The sequence below is a fragment of the Myotis daubentonii genome, chromosome 1 (genome assembly GCF_963259705.1).
Source record: "Myotis daubentonii chromosome 1, mMyoDau2.1, whole genome shotgun sequence".
Taxonomy (NCBI): Eukaryota; Metazoa; Chordata; class Mammalia; order Chiroptera; family Vespertilionidae; genus Myotis; species Myotis daubentonii.
This window is the reverse complement of record NC_081840.1, coordinates 199,037,844-199,059,575: the sequence shown is the minus strand read 5'-3', so window position 1 is coordinate 199,059,575 and position 21,732 is coordinate 199,037,844.

Genomic DNA, 21,732 nt, shown 5'->3' with positions numbered 1-21,732 from the left:
TCGCTTAATAGGGGTACCAGAGGGAGAGGAGGAGAAGCAAGGAATAGAAAACCTGTTTGAAGAAATAATGACAGAAAACTTCCCTGATACTGGCAAGAAAAAAACTACACAAGTCCAAGAAGCACATAAAGTGCTAAACAAGATGAACCCCAAAAGACCAACACCAAGACACATCATAATTAAATTGGCAAACACCAACGACAAAGTAAGAATCTTAAAGGCTGACAGAGAGAGACAGAAAGTTACCTATAAGGGATCTCCTATTAGAATATCAGCTGACTTCTCAACAGAAACACACCAGGCAAGAAGGGAATGGAATGAAATATGCAAAGTGATGCAAAGCAAGGGAATGAATCCAAGAATACTATACCTAGCAAGGCTATCATTCAAAATTGAAGGTGGAATCAGGAGCTTCATGGACAAAAAAGGACTAAGAGACTTTATTACCACCAAACCAGCAATGCAAGAAATCCTAAAGGGTCTGCTGTAAAAAAGAAGAAACAGAAAGACAAGAAGAAACACAAATATTAAGAATAAAAATGACCATAAACAAATACTTTTCAATAATAACATTAAATGTAAATGGATTAAATGCTCCAATCAAAAGACACAGGGTAGCTGAATGGATAAGAAAACATGACCCATATATTTGCTGCTTGCAAGAGACCCACCTCAGAAAAAAGGATTCACACAGACTGAGAGTGAAGGGATGGAAAAAAATTTTTCAGGCAAACGGAAATGAGAAAAAAGCCGGTGTTGCAATACTTATATCTGACAAAATAGACCTCAAAGTAAAGGCCATAACAAGAGATAAGGAAGGCCATCACATAATACTAAAGGATACAATCCAACAAGAAGATATAACTCTGGTAAACATATATACACCCAATACAGGAGCACCCAAATACATAAAACAACTTCTGGAAGATATCAAGGGAGAGATCGATAGCAATACTGTCATAGTAGGGGACTTCAATACCCCACTGACACCACTGGATAAATCCTCTAAACAAAAAAATCAGCAAAGAAACAGCAATCCTAAATGACTCACTAGATCAGATGGACTTAATTGACATCTTCAGAATATTTCACCCCAAAGCTACAGAATATACATTCTTCTTCAGTGCACATGGGACATTTTTAAAGGTAGACCATATATTAGGACACAGGCAAAGTCTCTTCAAATTCAAGAGAATAGAAATCATAACAAGTATCTTCTCAGATAACAATGGCATAAAATTAGAAATCAACTACAATAAAAACATTGAAAAAAATCAAATACTTGGAGGCTAAATAGCATGCTATTAAACAATGACTGGGTTACCAGAGAGATCAAAGAAGAAATAAAAGCATCCTGGAAACAAATGACAATGAAAACACAACAATCCAAAATCTATGGGACACAATGAAAGCAGTCCTGAGAGGGAAGTCCATAGCTCTACAGGCCTACCTCAAAAAACAAGAAAAACTGGCAATAAATTATCTAACCCTACAACTCAAAGAGTTAGAAAGAGAGCAACAAGAAGAGCCCACAGTATCCAGAAGGAAGGAAATAATAAAGATCAGAGCAGAAATAAACAACATAGAGACCAAAAAACAATACAAAAGATCAACAAAACCAAGAGCTGGTTCTTTGAAAGGACTAACAAGATTGATGAACCTCTCGCCAAGCTCACCAAGAAACAAAGAGAGAGGACCCAAATAAACAAAATCAGAAATGAAAGAAGTGAAGTAACAACTGATCCTACTGATATACAAAGGATTGTCAAAAAATACTACGAAGAACTCTACTCCAACAAACTGGACCACCTCGATGAAATGGACACATTCCTAGAAAAATACAAGCTCCCAAAACTCAATCAGGAAGAATCAAAAAACCTGATTAGGCCAATAACTACTGATGATATTGAAACAGTAATCAAAAAGCTTCCAGCAAACAAAAGCCCTGGACCAGATGGCTTCACAGGGGAGTTTTACCGAACATTCAAAGAAGAACTAAAGCCAATCCTTCTCAGACTATTCCAAAAAATTTAAGAGGAAGGCACACTTCCAAGCTCTTTCTATGAAGCCAGCATCACCCTAATCCCAAAACCAGATAAAGACACCACAAAGAAAGAGAATTACAGGCCAATATCCCTGATGAACATAGATGTTAAAATCCTCAACAAAATTCTAGCAAACTGGATCCAGCATTACATTAGAAAGATCATACACCATGACCAAGTGGGATTTATTCCAGGCATGCAAGGCTGGTACAATATCCGCAAATCAATAAATGTGATACATCACATAAACAAGTTGAGAGACAAAAATCACATAATCATATCGATTGATGCAGAAAAGGCATTTGACAAAGTCCAACACCCTTTTCTGATAAAAACGCTCAGCAAAGTGGGAATAGAGGGATCATACCTCAACATAATAAAAGCCTTATATGACAAACCTACAGCCAACATCATACTCAATGGGCAAAAACCAAAACCATTTCCCTTAAGAACAGGATCAAGACAGGGATGCCCACTTTCACTACTCCTGTTCGACATAGGACTGGAAGTGCTAGCCAAAGCAATCAGACAAGAAGAAGAAATAAAAGGCATCCAAATTGGAAAAGAAGAAATAAAATTGTCATTATTCACAGATGACATGATACTGTACTTAGAAAACCCTAAAGACTCCAAAAAAACTATTAGACCTAGTAAATGAATTTGACAATGTAGCAGGATACAAAATTAACGCCAAGAAATCTATAGCATTTTTATACGCCAATAGTGAACTTACAGAAAGAGAAATTAAAAAAACAATCCCATTTACCATTGCACCTAAAAAATTAAGATACCTACGAATAAACTTAACCAAGGAGGTAAAAGATCTCTACCCAGAAAACTACAGGACATTGAATAAAGAGATAGAGGAAGACATAAACAGATGGAAGAACATACCGTGTTCATGGATTAGTAGAATCAACATCATCAAAATGTCCATCCTACCCAAAGCAATCTATAGATTCAATGCACTCCCCATTAAAATACCAACAGCATATTTCACAGATCTAGAAAGAACTCTCCAAAAATTCATCTGGAATAAAAAAAACAACAACCCTGAATCGCTGCTGCGATCCTGAGAAAGAACAAAGTAGGAGGGATCTCAATACCAGATATCAAGCTGTATTACAAAGCCATTGTTCTCAAAACTGCCTGGTACTGGCACAAGAACAGACATATAGATCAATGGAATAGAATAGAGAACCCAGTAATCCACCCAAACCACTATGCTCAATTAATATTTGACAAAGGAGACAAGAACATACAATGGAGTCAAGACAGTCTCTTCAATAAATGGTGCTGGGAAATTTGATCAGATACATGCAAAAAAATGAAACTAGACCACCAACTTACACCATACACAAAAATAAACTCAAAATGGATAAAGGACTTAAACATAAAATGGGATACCATAAGATTATTAGAGGAATCCACAGGTGGCAAAATCTCAGATATATGCTGAAGGAATTTCTTCACTGACACAGCTCCTAGGGCAATGGAAACTAAAGAGAAAATAAACAAATGGGACTATATCAAAATAAAAAGCTTCTGCACAGCAAAAGAAACCATCAACAAAACAACAAGAAAACCCACTGCATGGGAGAACATATTTGCCAATGATATCTCCCATAAAGGTTTAATCTCTCTCCAACATTTATAGGGAACTCATACAACTTAACAAAAGGAAGATAAAAAACCCAATAAAAAAATGGGCAATGGACCGAAATAGACATTTTTTTGAAAGAGGACATACATAAGGCTGAGAGACATATGAAAACATGCTCAGAGTCACTAATCATCTGAGGGATGCAAATCAAAACGACAATGAGGTACCATCTCACACCTGTCAGAATGGCTATCATCAACAAATCAACAAATGACAAATGTTGGCGAGGATGGGGAGGAAAAGGAACCCTCGTTCACTGCTGGTTGGAATGCAAACTGATGCAGCCACTGTGGAGAACAGTATGGAGTTTCCTCAAAAAACTAAAAATGGAACTTCCATTTGACCCAGTGATCCCACTTCTAGGAATATATCCCAAGAAACCAGAAACACCAATCAGAAAGGATATATGCATCCCTATGTTCATAGCAGCACAATTCACCATAGCTAAGATTTGGAATCAGCCTAAGTGCCCATCAGCAGATGAATGGATTAAAAAACTTTGGCACAGCTACACAATGGAATACTACGCAGTTGTAAAAAGGAAGGAACTCCTGCCATTTGCAGCAGCATGGATGGAGCTGGAGAGCATTATGCTAAGTGAAATAAGTTAGTCAGAGAAAGATAAATATCACATTCTCTCACTCATTTGTGGATTATAATGAACAACATAAATCCATGAACAAAAACAGATGTAGAGACAGGGAAGTATCGATCAGATGCTCAAAACTCAGAGGGAAGGCAGGGGAGGGTGGGAGTAAGGGGGAAAGATCAAACAAAGGACTTGTATGCATGCATATAAGCATAAGTGATGGATGTGGACAACAGGGGGTGAAGGTGAGGGCAGGATTAGGGGTATGAGGGGACATTGGGGGGATAAGGACACATTTGTAATATCTTATTCAATAAAGGGAAAAATATTTTAAAAGAAGAGATAAAGCTGTAAAACCAAAAAAAACAACAAACACACACACAAAAAACAATGGATAATACTTGATAATTTGACAATTTTAATTTATACACCAAATAAATTAATGTTGACAAAGCAATAAAAAAGAAAAGAAAGAAAGAAAAGAAAACCACCTCAGGGGATTCTACTGAGAAAAATGAAGGACAACCAAGAAACAGGTAGAATATGGCCATTGAGTCCCAGACACCAACTAGTCTTTCTCCTCCTCATCAGAATGTCCTGACATAGCACCCAGAATACAGATGTAAGCCTAGAGTGAAGAGGACAGAGACAAAAACCTGATTGGCTGATAAAGCTTAATTGGTTAAAATTACTTTTCTACCACCAGATGGAATGGAGGCTCTTCTTACACACCCAGAAATGTGTACTGAAATTAGTTTGGGCTATATATTAGTCCGGGTTCTCCAGAGAAACAGAACCAATGAGGAATTGACTAGTGTGATTACAGAGGTTGAGAAATACAAGATCTGCAGTCGGCAAGTTAGAAACCCAGAAAAGCCAATGGTGTAATTCAAGTTCAAGTCCAAGTCAAAGAGCAAAAAAAGACCTATATTCCAGCTTGAAAAAGGCCAGGCAGAGAGAGAGCAAATTCTCCCTTTGTCAGCCTTTTATTCTAGTCAGGACTTCAGTGGGTTGGTTGGGGATCAACCACCTTGAGAGAGCAATCTGGGGTTTTTTTGTGTGTGTTTTTTCAGTCTACGGCAGCAGTTCTCAACCTGTGGGTTGAACGACCCTTTCACAGGGGTCGCCTAAGACCATCAGAAAACACATATATAAGTACACATTGTTTTTGTGATTAATCACTATGCTTTAATTATGTTCAATTTGTAACAATGAAATTGGGGGTCACCACAACATGAGGAACTGTATTAAAGGGTCATGGCATTAGGAAGGTTGAGAAACACTGGTCTATAGATTCCAATGCTAATTTTGTCCAGAAACACCTTTCCAGACACAGAAATAATGTTTAAGCAAACATCTGGGTACTCCATGGCCTAGTCAAATTGACACATAAAATTAGCCATCATAATCTACAATAGCTTTTACCTGTTCACATGTCTGTCTACCCACTAGACTACACATTCCTTGTGGTAAGGACCATGTCTTTTTATCTCGGACTCCCCAGCACTTATCATAGAGCCTGAAATACAGAAGGTCTCAATATATGTCCAATGGATTTTTCCTTTTGATACCTATCTGAGATTCATATTAAATGATCACAAAACCTGGGTGGGGTAAATTACTCCATGAGCCCAATCCTTTAGTTAGGGTTTCATGTGTGTTTGGGACAGAGAAGAAGAGATAATGGGGATATGGGGAAGGTAACCTGTGGAAAAGCTCAGCAGACCTTTGTTTATTAGTCACTAGAAATCATAACATTACAAGGTCACAGAGAACTCCTTTGAGGGCTGTGCAGGATCTAAGCCAACACAAAGTCAGACATTTTTGCCCCAAAGACTTCAGATAAGCCTGGTTTGAGTGCAGGTGAATTATACCTTTGCCTCCATTGTGTAGCTCCCTGAAAATCCTCATTTGCTCCTGCTGGGTGATGCCTGACATTCCACTGTCAATACCCCACTCCTTTAACCTGAGATTTTGAACTTTGCTAAAATGGAGGCACACTTGAGAGAAATAATATTTTAAGTTGTTATTAATGCTTGGGTGATCAAAAGAGCTGAGAAATTTTTACAATAAGAGGTGGTAAGGTGGGCCCTGGCTGGTTTGGCTCAGTGGATAGAGCGTCGGGCTGGGGACTGAAGGGTCCCAGGTTCAATTCCGGTCAAAGGCATGTACCTTTGTTGCAGGCACATCCCCAGTAGGAGGTGTGCAGGAGGCAGCTGATCGATGCTTCTCTCTCATCGATGTTTCTAGCTCTCTATCCCTCTATCTTCCTCTCTGTAAACAATAAAATATATTAAAAAAAAAAAAAAAAGAGGTGGTAAGGTGGAAGGGGAGAGAATAACAAGTAACTGGAGATGGTGGGGGAGGGGTCCCTCTGTAGAGAGGAGAATGGAGAAGCCTAGGGTGCAAATTCTTTGTGGACTTTGCAGTTCTACCTAGTTCCTACCATAGTTCCTATGCAAATCCGGTCTGCATCTGGGAAGGCTGAGGAAAAAGAACAGAGATGCCCTCCCCTCCCCCTCTCCATTCCTCTCAATAGTCATTGGAGCCAAGGGAATTGTCCTGGACTGCCTGGCAGTGGTTTTCTGTCCTGGATTAGTTGGTGTTTTTTTAAGGAAGAAGACAGATGAGATGTACTACAGTAGAAGGAAACCCTGGAGCATGTGCCAACTCCCCAAATTGTTTCCTGAGCTTGTGATGCAGAGAACTATGCAATTATGACACTGTACTACATATAAATTGGCCTGAAGAAATTAGACACATACACCAAATTGCCAAGAGCAATGAGAAAAGACAGATTTGTTGGAAGCAAATGGTGTGAAAGCAAACCACTTGGAGGCTTGTGTTTCCTGGTGAGAAGATACTACCGAACTAAATCTAATTACTGCAGGAAGTAGCTCTTACTCTCCAAAGCCAAGAAATAGCAGTGGCTCTGGCAAGGCTGTGACAGCCAGGATCTGAGTGTGTCCAGAATTTTCTGAAAAGATTGACTGCCAGAGAAGCTCATTGCTCTCATCTAATCATGCCTCCTCGAATGGAATGAAGATCCCAGTCTCCAAGTTCAAGTCAGCTGTGCTTCAGTCTCAGTTATTGAACAAGCTATGGACCCCCAAGTTATGGTGTGGCCTAGAAGCAAATGTTCATCATTGATTGTAACTTAGCTGTCTTTGGAAACATCACCTCAAAATGAAATGGAGTCAGGAAGATTAAAGTGATGTAGCTCCTACTTCTACTTCCTCTTTGATCTTTACCCTTTCTGCCAATGGCTCTGTCAACTTCTCAGTCCCTGGGTTGCATGGTGAAGTAAGCTCTTGCCAAGCTCTTTCCTGATTCTACATCAGGAAAACAGCTCAATCACCACTTCATCTCAATAGAGGATGAGTGGAATTTTAGTGCTAGAGCTTGAAATGCAGTGAGTAAGTGGGCCCTAGGGTTTCCAGGGGGAGAAACTGGACTGGGGTGAAATGTCCCTTCACTCTGCCCAAGAGACAACTGCAGGCACAAGAATAAGTAGGTGTGTAAAAATAAATCAACACTAATTTCTAGGCTGAAAAAATATTGAAAAGAAATCAAGTCTTTTGCAATGCTGGGATTGTTGTCTTAGAATCGGGATAATGAAAATATCATCAGGATCTTTCAAACGTCACTATATTTAGCCAGGGTTCTGCAAATAAACAAAACAAAAAAAGATAAATATAAAGGTATAGATATACATATATAGATCTAGATATACATATAGAGACATAGATATAAATTTGTGGTGATTTCTCATGCGGAATTGGCTTACATGATTTTGGAGGCTGAGAAAGCCCATGATTTGCTATCTGCAAGCTGGAGAAGCAGAGAAGCCAGTGGCGTAATTCTGTGTGAGCCTAAAGGACTGAGAACAAGGGAAGCCAACTGTCCATGGGCAGGGGAAGAAGCAACAGTGAGGCAGAAAAAGAAAAGAAAGAAGAAAAACATCGTCAATTTCTCCTTCCTCCACCATTTGTCCTATTCTAGCCCTCCGTGGGTTGGATACTGCCAACCCACATTGGAGAGGACAATCTACTTTACTGAGTCCACCCAGTAAATCTCATCCAGAAACACCCTCACAGACACAGCCAGACATAATGTTTAATCTCAGAAACCCAAGGCCAGTCACATGGACACATGAAATTAACCATCACAGTCATGATCTTAAACCATGTCACACAAGTGAGAGTTTTCCCTTCATTTTTTTTAGATCAGCACCTTGAAATGTTTAGCTGTTTTCTCCTTTGCTTGAGTTTATGTGGTGAGTTTTAGAAAGTACTCATTTAAAAAATCCTTTATTATCTTTACATTTGGCTTTCATTTATAACCATTTTCACTTAAACAGCATGCTGAGGATATTTTTCAAGTGAAGGCAAGTTTTACTTGGAAGGAAGGTAGAATGGATGTGAAGGGTAGATCCCTACCTCCTCTTCACGTGTAGTCCATGTTCACAAGTTATCCATCTCTATTCTTCCCTTGCTTCTAAAATTATCCTGAGATCATCTGGCCATGTTCCCTCTAGAGTGAAAAACATATTTATAGTGAATGTCCCCTGTGGTCACTTTTTCTGATCTCTGCTCCTAAGGAAGTGGATGCAGATGGGATGGAGCCCAGCCAGCCTTCTCTCCAGCCTTCCTATGTCCTTGCCTCTGTCCTTGCACAGGGACCCCAGAGACCAGGAATTCTCTGCCAGTCCCTTCTTCATTCTTAAGGTGCCCAAGGAAGCTAGATACATACCCACAGCCATTTCCCCCTTCTTCCTCACTAATAAACCTTTATTTTATTGCAAATGTCAATATGTTCAGTTCAGTATTTATGGTCAATTACTTTTCCCGGCCTCCCAGGTGGGAAAGGGTGGGTAAGTGGCAAAGTTTTGGCTGATGAGACAGAAGCAGAAGTTGTTGAGTAGGATATCTGCAAAGCTCCTCAAGAAGGGAAATGAAACCGCTCACCTGGAAGGCCCCTTCATACTTTCCCCTTCCCTTTTCTTGCTTATGTGTATCAAGCACAACTACACAACAACACTGCATATGTGACAAGAAGCTATTTATAAGAGCCTAACAGTGGGATGCTGCCCGAGGCAGGTGATGGGAATGGGTGGATGGGAAAAGCACATTTTTAAAAAGAGAAGGGCCTGGCACAGATTGCTGAGAATACGTTCTGGATAGGCGCTTGTTTAAAGCTCAACTCTGCACCTGGTGTCTTGAAAAAAGGAGGGAGTGAGGCAGAGGAGGAAGACAAAGAAAAGCCAGTGCAAAAAGGTATTGTCAATAATCCTATGAAACTTTGCAGTATAACACATGGAAAAAATTCATCTGGCACCAACTAACTCAGGAAACCATCGACAACTCTCCTAGCCTCAAATCTTCCCAATCTTGCCAGAATCTGACTTTACTCCTGGGAGTTCTCAAATGTTCTGTGGTACAGCAGCCAGTCCTCCGTGGATGCCTAAGAAGAATTCTCTGCTTCCATTACCTTTCCCTGCAGGTGTGAGCAAGAACTCTGGGCGTTCCTGCAGGAAGGACGCAGGGTGCTGGCCAGCCCTTATATCTCAAATCCAAACACTGGATTCCCTTTCCAGATACTCTGTCCTGGGCTTGGCCCCCACCCAGCTTCAGGGCTTGGGTCAGTCTTTGCACAGCTGTCTCTTTTAGAACTCAATAGACCTAACTTCCTGTTTAGGTTCTGTTCTCCCTGTGGGGAGATTGCTGTATTCTTCCTCTAAACAGAGGTGCATAAAATTAAATGTTAAGCAAAATCTCTGTGTCATGAAAGAGGTGTGGTTTTTTTAAAGTCTTTTTGAAATATGGTTTTATTGATTTTAGAGAGAGAGGAAGGAAGAGGGATAGAAAGATAGAAACATCAATGAGATGAGAAACATCCATTGGCTGCCTCCTGCACACCCCCTACTAGGGATCAAGCCCGCAACCTGGGCATGTGCCCTGACCAGGAATCAAACTGGTGACCTCTTGGTTCATGGATCAGCGCTCAACCACTGAGCAACACCAGCCTGGCATAAACGAGGTTTTTTATTATGGAAGAGCCTTGCAATAGTAGCCTAAGGAAGAGTGTGAGAGGATGTCTCCTTGGTACACCCCCAGAGCCATGCCTCCTGGCATTCACACCCTTGTGTAGTCTCCTTTTCTTGACTCCATGGCTCTGTGACTTCCTTTAACCAACAGAATGAGGCAGAAGTGATGGTGGGCCAGTTTGGGGCCTGGGGATTAGGAAGGCTGGAGACTTCTGCTTTTGCACTCCTCACCACGGGAAGCAGCTGCCAGGTAGGGAGGCCGACCACCCTGAGGAAGGCCACAGGAAGTCGGGTGGTTTGTCATCCAACACGAATAACCAAAACAAAGAGCTGCTCTACTGCATTGTTTTAGGGTTTGGAAATCGAAAGATTTAGGCAGAGAGGTAAAAGGGAAAGAGAGTGATCTTTGGACAGACAATCCTCCAACCCATGCTTAAGAGGATGTGCGCCGCCACAGAACTCCATGTGCAGGCTGACTTGATCTCACTGTATGTCCCATTCTCTCCCTCCACCTCCTCCCTGGCCCCTGGATTTGTTATGCTTTTCCTATTTTTGTGTCTGTACCACCCATCTGTAATGGCTCCTCCCTTCGTCTGTCTATCAAAGTCCGCTGCTTCTTCCGAACCACTGTAAAACAGAATCTCTTTGTAAAGTTTCCCCTGAATACTCCAGCCCCCGTAAGGGCTCTTCCTTTCCTCTGAACGCCATTCCCAGAGCAATTGTAGAGTGGAGCGTTGATTTGGCCCCTAGCCATTTTGCAACATCATTTCTCTTCTTGTCTTAAACTGATAGTAAGTGTATTTTGATATAAGTTTCTAGTTGTTTATTGCTTATTCCCCGAATCTGATTGTCACTTAAGGACAAGAACACATGTGTGTCCCCTCAACAGAAAGTCAGTAAACGTTGTTGATTTCTTCTATACTTTCCAGTAATCTCCAACCCAAGGGACCCAATAGCTATATTTCCTTTTTTTTTTTTTTATGAAGCCTGAAATAGTGCATTTGCAGCATGCATTTAAAAATTTTTTGAGATATAATTGGCATATAATATTATATTTGTCTTATATTTTCTTTTTAAAGCTTCCTTATCCTAACAAAATAGTGGTAATGATTTTAAACTTTTATGCAAGAGGGGATTTCTGTGAAGTGGGAGCCTCATTTTTAAAACTGGGAAAGTCTCATACAAACTGAAATGCATTGGCCACACTCCTTCTACGGGTTCTTGCCTCATCTAATTCAGTTGGTGCCCCACCCAGAGCTTTAACGGTAGAAACTGAAGAGCAGTTGCTCAATCTTATTTTCACATAAATTGTTCCTGCGCCCTATAAAGTTCAGCAGGTGGTCTCCTAAATGAGTTTCGCTATCATTTAAATTTGATAGGAAGGCCTTTGAAAGCCCATTACGGTAATTATATGTTAGCATCCAGGAGGTTGTTTTCACAGTAGGAGCCATAAAAGCAAGGATAAAACCTGCTGGATGTGCTCCAGCGTGGTTCTCCAGAGGGAAGCTATGTGTGGCAATGACATGTCATCTGGCCCCCGAGAATTTACTGTATTCTCTGTATTCCCTCATGTAGCAAAGAAAGCCCAGCGCATCACTAATACCTTCATGATAGCATGCATTACAATTTATTTAAATTTGCTTTCTCTGCGTGTTGCACTTTACCTTTCAGTACTGTGAGCTGAGCTTCTAAAAAACAAGGACTGGTGTATTTACATGACAATGTTTACAAAACACATACGCTGTGGCAGGTTGTGTTCTCTCCTTTTTACAACTGTTAACTCATTTAATTCTCATATCGCTCATACCAAATAGGTGCAATTATTATTCCCATTGTACAGGTTAGGAAACTTACGCACAAAAATGGTTAAGTAAATTATCAAGCTAGTCATTGACAGAGTTGGAATTTGCTTCCAAGCAATCTGGTTCTAGAATGTGTTTCAACTACTATACATCCTTCCTAATCTTTATTTATTGTTGTAGCCACAACACCTAGACCCATCCATGGGTCTCCATGAGACTCCACAAAAAATTTATTAAAGCATGAATAAGTGAATGACTCCCATATGTAAAACGATTGTATGTCCAGGGCATTCTTGGAAAGTTCTAATTTAAAACATACTGTTATGTTTTTAAAACATGTATTTAACCATGCACCACATGATGCATCTACATTTGGAAGTCAGAAACTGTGGCACAGTTCCCATAAAATTATCCATTTACTCTGATTTTATTTTCAACAAGTCACCTCCAAATTGGTCATTCTTAATCCAATAAATCTTGATGCCAGGAATGGGTACCCTGATAATGGGCTTCAAATACCAGACATTGGGAAAATATCAAGTGTTCTTGGTTCTTATATAATGTGATCAAGTTTGAAGCTGGAACAGTCATGAAAATATCCTTTATATATGGTTTTGTAAGGGTTTGAGCCAAATATAGGATTTGAGGGAGGGCATAAGAAGGAGTCTTTTTAGACTTGTTATTATTAAATGTAAACATTTTTGGAAAATATTAGAAGAGTTGCCTCGTCAGAAATTGTTGGGGTCCAACCCCAGCAGGTCCAGGGGTTCTCAAAGGTGTGGACGGAGTCGGTAAAGAAGGAATGACATGGAGACAACGTTCAGTTGATCAGCAGCCTAGCCAGGATCTCCAGCCAAGTTCTGTCCAGGATCTCCAGCCAAGTTCTGTATTTATTGTCTTGTTACATCTGTATTTATACCAGTTGATTTTAATCCTATCAATTTCTATTCCAAAGGTTAGGGCGTTTCTTATCTCCATTCCAGGGAGTAAAGATTATGTAGCTTAAGCGTGATTGTTCGTAGTTAAAGTGATTAACGACCCTCCTGGCACTTAGTTAAGGGGTTTTATTCCCTGCCTAACTCCAGGGGAAAATCCCTACCTGGGGAAACAACCTTTCTCGGAGAGGTGACCTTGGTTAAAATACATAGAGCCAAGAAAGGGAGCAAACATATTAAGAACAGTATGCCATATATGCCAGGTCCCTTGAAACATATGCTGTGTGGATGTTTCTTCCCTGCAGCGACTGTGTCAAGCAGCAAGGATGGACCAGCTTCCGGCAAGAAATGTACCCTGTTAAGAAACTGTCTTATGAAAGGAGCTGCTATCTCGTGTGACAAGCTGGTTTCCAGAATAGTTTTAGCTAAGGACTCCCAGGTTGAGAAAATTATACAGTGATTCTCAAAGTATAGTCCCTGAGCAGCAGCAGCAGCATCACCAAGGAACTTATTAGAAACTAGGGGCCCGGTGCACGAAATTCGTGCACTGGGTGGGGGGGGGGAGTGTCCCTCAGCCCAGCCTGCCCCCTCTCACATACTGGGAGCCCTCAGGCGTTGACCCCCATCACCCTCCAATCGCAGGATTGGCCCCTTGCCCAGGCCTGACACCTCTGGCCTAGGCGTCCGGCTCGGGCAGCGGGGACCCGCAGCTGCAGTGGCCCCGTGATGGTGGGCTTTGCTTTAGGCCCAGGCAAGGGACCCCTAGCTCCCGGGACTGCCAGCTTCGACCGTGCCCAGCTCCCATCTCTGGCTCCACCCCTACTTCCTGCTATCACTGGCCAGGGCGGAAAAGGCACCTGATTCTCTGATCATGGCTGGGGGGCAGGTCAAAGGCGGCCCCAGGGCCGCCTTTGCCCTGCCCCCCAGCTCTTAGCTCCCCCCTGGGTTTCTGATCACTGTCAGTGGCAGGGGGCTTCTTCCTGCTTTCCCTTTCCCCTCCCTGCATTGTGCCTACATATGCAAATTAGCCGCCATCTTGTTGGCAGTTAACTGCCAATCTTAGTTGGCAGTTAATTTGCATATAGCCCTGATTAGCCAATGAAAAGGGTAGCTCGTACGCCAATTACCATTTTTCTCTTTTATTAGTGTAGATAAAAATGTTAAGTCCACCCTAGACCTACTGAATCAGCAGCTCTGGGGGTGGGGCCCAGCAACCTGTGTTTTAAGAAGCTCCCGGGTGATTCTGATGCAGGTTAGGGTTAAGAATCACAGATCTGCCAAGGCCGGTTTGGCTCAGTGGATGGAGCGTCGGCCTGCGGACTGAGGGGTCCCGGGTTCGATTCCGGTCGGGGGCATGTGCCTGGGTTGTGGGCACTTCCCCAGTGGGGGATGTGCGGGCGGCGGCTGATCGGTGTTTCTCTCTCATCAATGTTTCTGGCTCTCTATCTCTCTCTCTTCCTCTCTGTGGAAAATCAATAAAATATATTTTAAAAAAAAAAGAATCACAGATCTACAATAACTAAGTTTGGTTTGTTTTTAACTTTATTCTTTAAAAAAAAAAAGATTTGAGAATAAGTGAACTGATTCTGTGAAACGAACTAACGGGATTGTTGAATTAGTAACTTAAACAAGCATAAACACACACTCATATGGGACAAGAATCACTTAACTTTCAGAAGTCCCATTAAGGTCTAGGGCAATGATGGCGAACCTATGACACGCGTGTCAGAGGTGACATGTGAACTCATTTTTTTGGTTGATTTTTCTTTGTTAAATGGCATTTAAACATATAAAATAAATATCAAAAATATAAGTCTTTGTTTTACTATGGTTGCAAGTATCAAAAAAATTTCTATATGTGACACAGCACCAGAGTTAAGTTAGGGTTTTTCAAAATGCTGACACGCCGAGTTCAAAAGGTTCGCCATCACTGGTCTAGGGGGTGTTAATCTCACATTTGATCCCAGCCTGCAGCAAAGCTTTCCATCTGTTTCAATGGGCCCTGTTACTTCATGCCATCCCACCAAGGGGAAAAGGGTTTCCAAGACAGAGCTAGTGTCTCCTGGTGGCATGGGCCTTTCTTTTCTTTCCTTTATGTTCTGGCTCTCCTTTCCCCAGGCACACATGCTGTTTCTCAAGGGCCTGGAGGCTAAGGTCACCAAGACCAGCTGTCCCTAAAACACAGCTCCCTTGGGACAATCTCAAATTCAGCTGGCTCTACTAGGAGATATTATTGTCTCTGCTTTCAATCCTTTATTTAAGGGTCACAGTCCACAAATCCAATTTCTACATGTCTACACTGCAACTCTAAACTGGGTTCCACTGCTTTCCCACAGGGCTTCTGGACCATATGTGAAGCAAAAGGAATGTCTGTAAAATAACCTCTCTTTGTGTGTGATTTTTATTCTGCTTTTATATTGGGGGGGGGAGGGGACCATGTCAACTTATTTTTATTTAAGAAGATAACAATTCTTGCCCTAGCTGGTTTGGCTCAGTGGATAGAGTGTCAGCCTGTGGACTGAAGGGTCCTGGGTTCGATTCTGGTCAAGGGCACATGCCTGGGTTGCGGGCTCCATCCCCAGTGGAGGGTGTGCGGGAGGTAGCCAGTCAGTGATTCTTTCTCATCATTAATGTTTCTATCTATCTTTCCCTCTCCCTTCCTCTCTGAAATCAATAAAAATATATTTAAAAAAAGAAGAAGATAACAATTCTAGGTAGTTCTTCAAACACCAAAGAACCTGGATAGTCTCCCCCAATGTGCAGGAGACATTGACGTAATAGTTATTTTCTGGGTGACACTATCAAACCCCACTTGGCAGTAGCTGCTCAACATTTTCCATTAACAGTTTCAAACACATTATGTGTGGGCTTCCCTTGGCTTAGAAATAGGATAATATCTGTATGCAAGATGTAATGAATGAGCTATTTGGAGATGGATAGTTACCCATTTAGAGAGGTCTGAAAATATTCCACTATTATAAAGGAAATGCTCCTAAAAGTAGTATTTTGTAGATCAGCCACCCTGATTTTTATTTCTGCCATTAAAATAGTATTTTAGATTTGAGAGAGAGAGAGAGAGAGCGAGAGAGAGAGAGAAATATCATTTGTTGTCCCACTTATTCATGCATTCACTGGTTGGTTCTTGTATGTGCCCTGACCGGGCATCGAACCCGAAACCTTGGCATTTCAGGATGATGCTCTAACCAAGTGAGCTACCGAGACAAGGCTCCTGTGCCAACTTGGATCAGCCTGTATTGGCTGCCCACCTCACAACCAAACCATTTTCTGGTTGACAGTCAGAAGAGAGGCCATCATGAATTGAACCCATTGTATAAGCACAATGCTATTCTGAAAATTCAGTGGCACAAAAATTATAACACTGGTTCTATAAAAAGTAGAACCAAACAAATTCCAAATATATTTAAAAGCATTATGTAGGTAAAATCACACAACCCTAAAAACAGTGTAGCAAATGCTCCTTTTGAGAGATTTTTCTGCCTGGCTTAGCCTTGTTGCAGCTAATCAAAATATATGGCTGATGAGGACAACTTTTCCTGATAAATCACCCTCTGGCTAACAAAGGGTTTCTTTACTCCTCCAAAGACTAGCATGCCACATTGAAAATTAGAGTCATCTGTCTCACACATATTCATGGCCGATTTCACGTGCATGGATGCCTCTGAAAGTCTTCGAGGGGCAAATGCTACTCCAGTGACACCTTGCTTTTCCATTTCAGAAAGGAATTCATTGCTGAGCTGGATAACTGAGATTCTAAAACGTCCATTCTGCCCACGTCAGGACCTTTAACCGGCTGCTTGGTCCATGTTGCCAGGCCAATGCCATGCCTTTGGCACTTGGTTCCACTGGTCTCTATGGTGGAATTCTTATTTTCAGTAATAACGGTCATTAAAGTGGGGGTCAAAGTATTTAAAGTTATGGATAAAAAAATATACATGACAGTGCTTTGTAAAGTATAAAAGAACTTTTTAAACTGTCAGTAGCCAAGCAAATATTGGATACCATGCATTGTCTGAAGTAATGCATATATTCACAAGTGCAGAAGTTTTAGGGTGAAAGGCAACGAGACAGAGGGGAAGTGTGAGGCAGAGAATCTAGAGACGGAAAGTTGGACGCTTCCTCGTAAACTTGCCCGCTACAGAGCAGCGTTCTCTGCTGGTCCCCGCATCAGAGCGGTGTGCTCAGGTCAGCAAAGCGGGAACCCTCCTCCTCCGGCAGCTTCTCAAACTCCCCCTTTTCCACCCACAACCAAAGAGCGTTTACCAACTCCACTGCAGAGGGTCAAACTGTTTCTATTTCTTCATTTCCCATCTTTTCACCTAGACCTGTGGTCGGCAAACTGCGGCTCGCGAGCCACATGCGGCTCTTTGGCCCCTTGAGTGTGGCTCTTCCGAAGCCTTGGGAATACCCTAATTAAGTGAATAACAATGTACCTACCTATATAGTTTAAGTTTAAAAAATTTGGCTCTCAAAAGAAATTTCAATCGTTGTACTGTTGATATTTGGCTCTGTTGACTAGTGAGTTTGCCGACCACTGACCTAGATCCTTTACCCCACATGAACTCCAGCTGGACCATTCATTCTGCTGCGTTCATAGAAATGTTGTCTTCCAAGAATCAGAGCATAGGCGCCTTTATTTAAGAAGCAGTTTGCAAGTGAAATGGGACTCTTATTAGACAAATTAGAGACACATCACTTAGCTGGCTTCAGACTGAGCTGTTTGAGCAGCTGGCAGCCCAAGTTTCCGGGGAGCCACTGCCCCCTTGTGTCTCAGAGCTGGCTATGAATTAGTCCATGACCGGGAAGGACGTTGGTGAGCTATTTCTGGCTCTTAGATTTATTGGTGCAAGTAAGATTTCCTTTCATCTCATGGCTTTTTGAATGATAACTTTTCTTCCCACGGATTTCTATAAAGGCATAGTTCGTTATAATTATCAAAATAATGTATAGTTCTTGAAGGAAAATTTGTGTACAATTATTTAATTTTGTTAGTGTCTTGATGTATTTCCTCCCTAATTTTTCTCTCTCTCCATATAAGGAAACCTAGTTTTACTGGGAGTCAGAAAAAAAAAAAAACCCACAAGAACTATGAAATCTAATTTTATCATAAATGTCATGTAAACATGATCTCTTCTCCACAACAGGAAAATTAAGTTTGAATTTGCTAGAGAACTGAGAAACAAAGTTGTCTTTTTCTCGGAAACAATATAAAACATAAAGGATAGTACTTAAGAGCATAGAACCTCATAAAATTTGGCTGTAATTTCAAATCTGTGGACTAAGAATACTGTAATGAATGCAACTATTCGACACATTAAATTGAACATCTCATTTTCAAGACAGAAAAATAAAGCTTCCCGCCCTAAAGATGTGGGAGTTAGGAAATTGGGTAGTCTAAACATTGCAGTTATTGGCAACTGCTCTCAAATGTAATTAGTCCTATCTCTAAGTGTTGTGTAGATATGCTGCCCCCACCCCCAGAAATATGGAAAATATAGAAACAAAAGCTTAGAACGATATTATAAGAGGAGCTGAGTGGATACTTAATAAAAAATCTAAACCCAGTATAAGGTATGCTCCTAGGGTTGTTTAAGATCACCTAGCCATTCAGTGTTGTTCTCTTTTTCAGAGTAACAAAGAAAAAAAATGAAATTCACTGTTGGGCAAGAGTCAAAACCTTATTTCCCTTGTGGTGTGTGGGCTGTGTCTTAGTTAGCTTGCCTGTTTTGGGGTAGGAAGGAAAGTCAGGGAAGTTAGTGGTTTTATTGTCATTATCTTATGAGGCCTTCTGGGCATTCCTACGATCAACAAATATGCTGGTCCCAGGCATGGGAGATGCCATGATGAGCAAGACTGGCAAGATCTCTATCCTCTGGGAGCTTCTGTTCTAGAAATCTCCATAGACCATTAGAATATTCTTTTCACCGTTTACTTTGGGTGATTATAATTACTACATATCACTTTTATAATGAGAATATTTTGGAGAGAGGAGGAAAAATGGAATTCTTCAATAAAGGATGGATACAAATCTGAATTTGCCATACAATTCTGAGTGAGAAAATTCAGGTCAGCTCTGTCTGTACTACACAGCAATGGTAGTGAAAAGACCAGGCACTCATTTACCATGGAGAGTACATAAATGGAGAACACATAAATTTTCAGAAAGAAATGTTTTGTAGTCCTTTTCAACACTTTAGATATGTTCCTTTTCTAACCAAGTACTTCCAACTTATGAATTTATACTACAGAATGTTTGCACAAATAAAGAATATGTGTACAAAGATGTTATTGCAACATTATTTGTGATAGTGAAAAATGAGAAATAACCTAAATGTCCATCACTAAGAAATTGCATAAATAAATTATGTTATGTTTATAAAATAGAATACAATGCAGTCACTTTTCAAATAAAATAGATCTGTATGCACTGACATGGAAAACTATCCATGATATATTTGTGTAGGGTCAGGGATAAGTAAAAAAGGCAAGTTATTTTTTTAAGGTAGTGTTTTCTATAATAAAGCCTACATTTCAAGTGTTCTAAGCACCTTACACCTGTTATTTCAGTTACTCCTCACAAGATCCCTGTGAAATAGGTACTATCATCATCCTCACTTTACAGATGAGGAAACTGAGTCAGATCATTACTTGCTCAATTAATGCATATATGTGACTTGGGGACATGTGCTTAGTTACTCTGTTATATCCAAGAAACAATTGACTCTCCCTTTAGCTTAGACTAATTTGACGTGGGATTCTCCTACTTTTAACCAAGAAAACCCTAACAATCCAAATATAGATAACAGAGACTGGGTAACTTATGGCATCCTATATAATAAAGAGGTAATATGCAAATTGACCACCATGCCCTTGCACAAGATGGCCTCCCCCATGTGGTCACAAGATGGCTGGCAGGGGAGGGCAGTTGTGGGCGACCAGGCTGGCAGGAGAGGGCAGTTGGGGGTGATCAGGCCTGCAGGGGAGGGCAGTTAGGGATGACTGGGTTGGCAGGGGAGGGCAGGTGGGAGCCAGCAGTCCCGGATTGTGAGAGGGATGTCTAACTGCTGGTTTAGGCCTGATCCCTGTGGGACATCCCCTGAGAGGGGTCCCAGATTAGAGAGGGTTCAGGCTGGGCTGAGGGACACCTCCCCCCAGTGCATGAATTTAATGTACCGGGCCTCTAGTAATAATAATAAGTTGTTTTTAAAGAGAAGAAAGTACATCCATTGATGTGAAAACCCAAATAGAGGGAGAAAAGCAAGTTTACAAGGCAGGTGTGTGTGTGTGTGTGTGTGTGTGTGTGTGTGTGTGTGTGTGAGAGAGAGAGAGAGAGAGAGAGCGAGAGAGAGAGAGAGAGAGGAGAGAGAGAGAGATTTTATATAGACACATATCTTAGAGAGAGCATAAAGGTTAATATTGCTTACCTCTGGAGGCTAGGATAGGCAAGAGTTTCACTTTTTATTTTTATATTTCTACGTATTTTTTAATTTTCCAAAAAGCTTATCCTCCTTTTATAAAATGTTTAGACCAAACATAACTATAGGAACCTGAAACCAATACAAAATAATATTGAAAGAAAACTATAATTTAATTGAAAAATAAAAAAATCACAGGACATTAATTTGGCACACTTGTGTTGTACAGCTTCCCGCTTCATTGCCTCTATTCCATGTGAGAACAGAGGTCTGCGAGCCTGGATACCCAGGCTTCTAGACCAGGCTACTTCAAATGTGTTCTATAACCTTGGGCAAGTTGGTCAGCTTCTTTCTAAGAAGGGTGCTTGAAACCACAGTAACTACTATTACAGTGGTTTCCATGTGCCAAGCACTGTGCAAAGCAGTTTCCTCACAGCAGCTCCATAAATTGAGCATTATCCCCAGTTTCCAGAGAAGAAAACTGAAGTACAAGTAAGTGTTGGAGTCAGAATTTGAACTCAGGTTTAGGTGACCCCAGGAAGCCATACTGTTTCCACTGCACACTCTCCCAGACACCTCTTACCTCATGCCTCATGGTTTCCTGGGACTATAATCATACACTTAAACCCAGGACTTGATTCAAAACCCTCTACCTGGACCACATTATTATTCTAAATTAATCCCTGGTCACTTCTATTATTTTTTTGTTTATTCTTTATGTGGCATCAAGCTCTAAAACAGGGTGTCTCAACTTCAACATTTTAGAAAAGTTTGTTGTTTGGAGTAGTCCTGTGCATTGTGGGATGTCTGGCAGCATCGGTGCCTCTACCCACTACCTGCCAGTAGCATCCACCCTCCAGATGTGACACCAAAAATGCCTCTACACATACTGCCAAATGTCCGCTGGGGGCAAGTCACCCTGGGGTTACGCGCTGCTCTAAAAGGAAGACAAGCCAAACACCTGCATTAACAAGGAAGGAAAACTGTTTTGAAAGGAGTTATTGGGCCTGGCTGGCATGGCTCAGTGGTTGAGCATTGATCTATGAACCAGGAGGTCATGGTTCAGTTCCCCATCAGGGCACATGCTGGGGTTACAGGCTTGATCCCCAGTAGGGGGCCTGCAGGAGGCAGCCATTCAATGATTCTCTCCTCATTGATGTTTCTCTCTCCCTCTCCCTTCCTCTCTAAGATTAATATATATTTTTAAAGGAGTTATTGA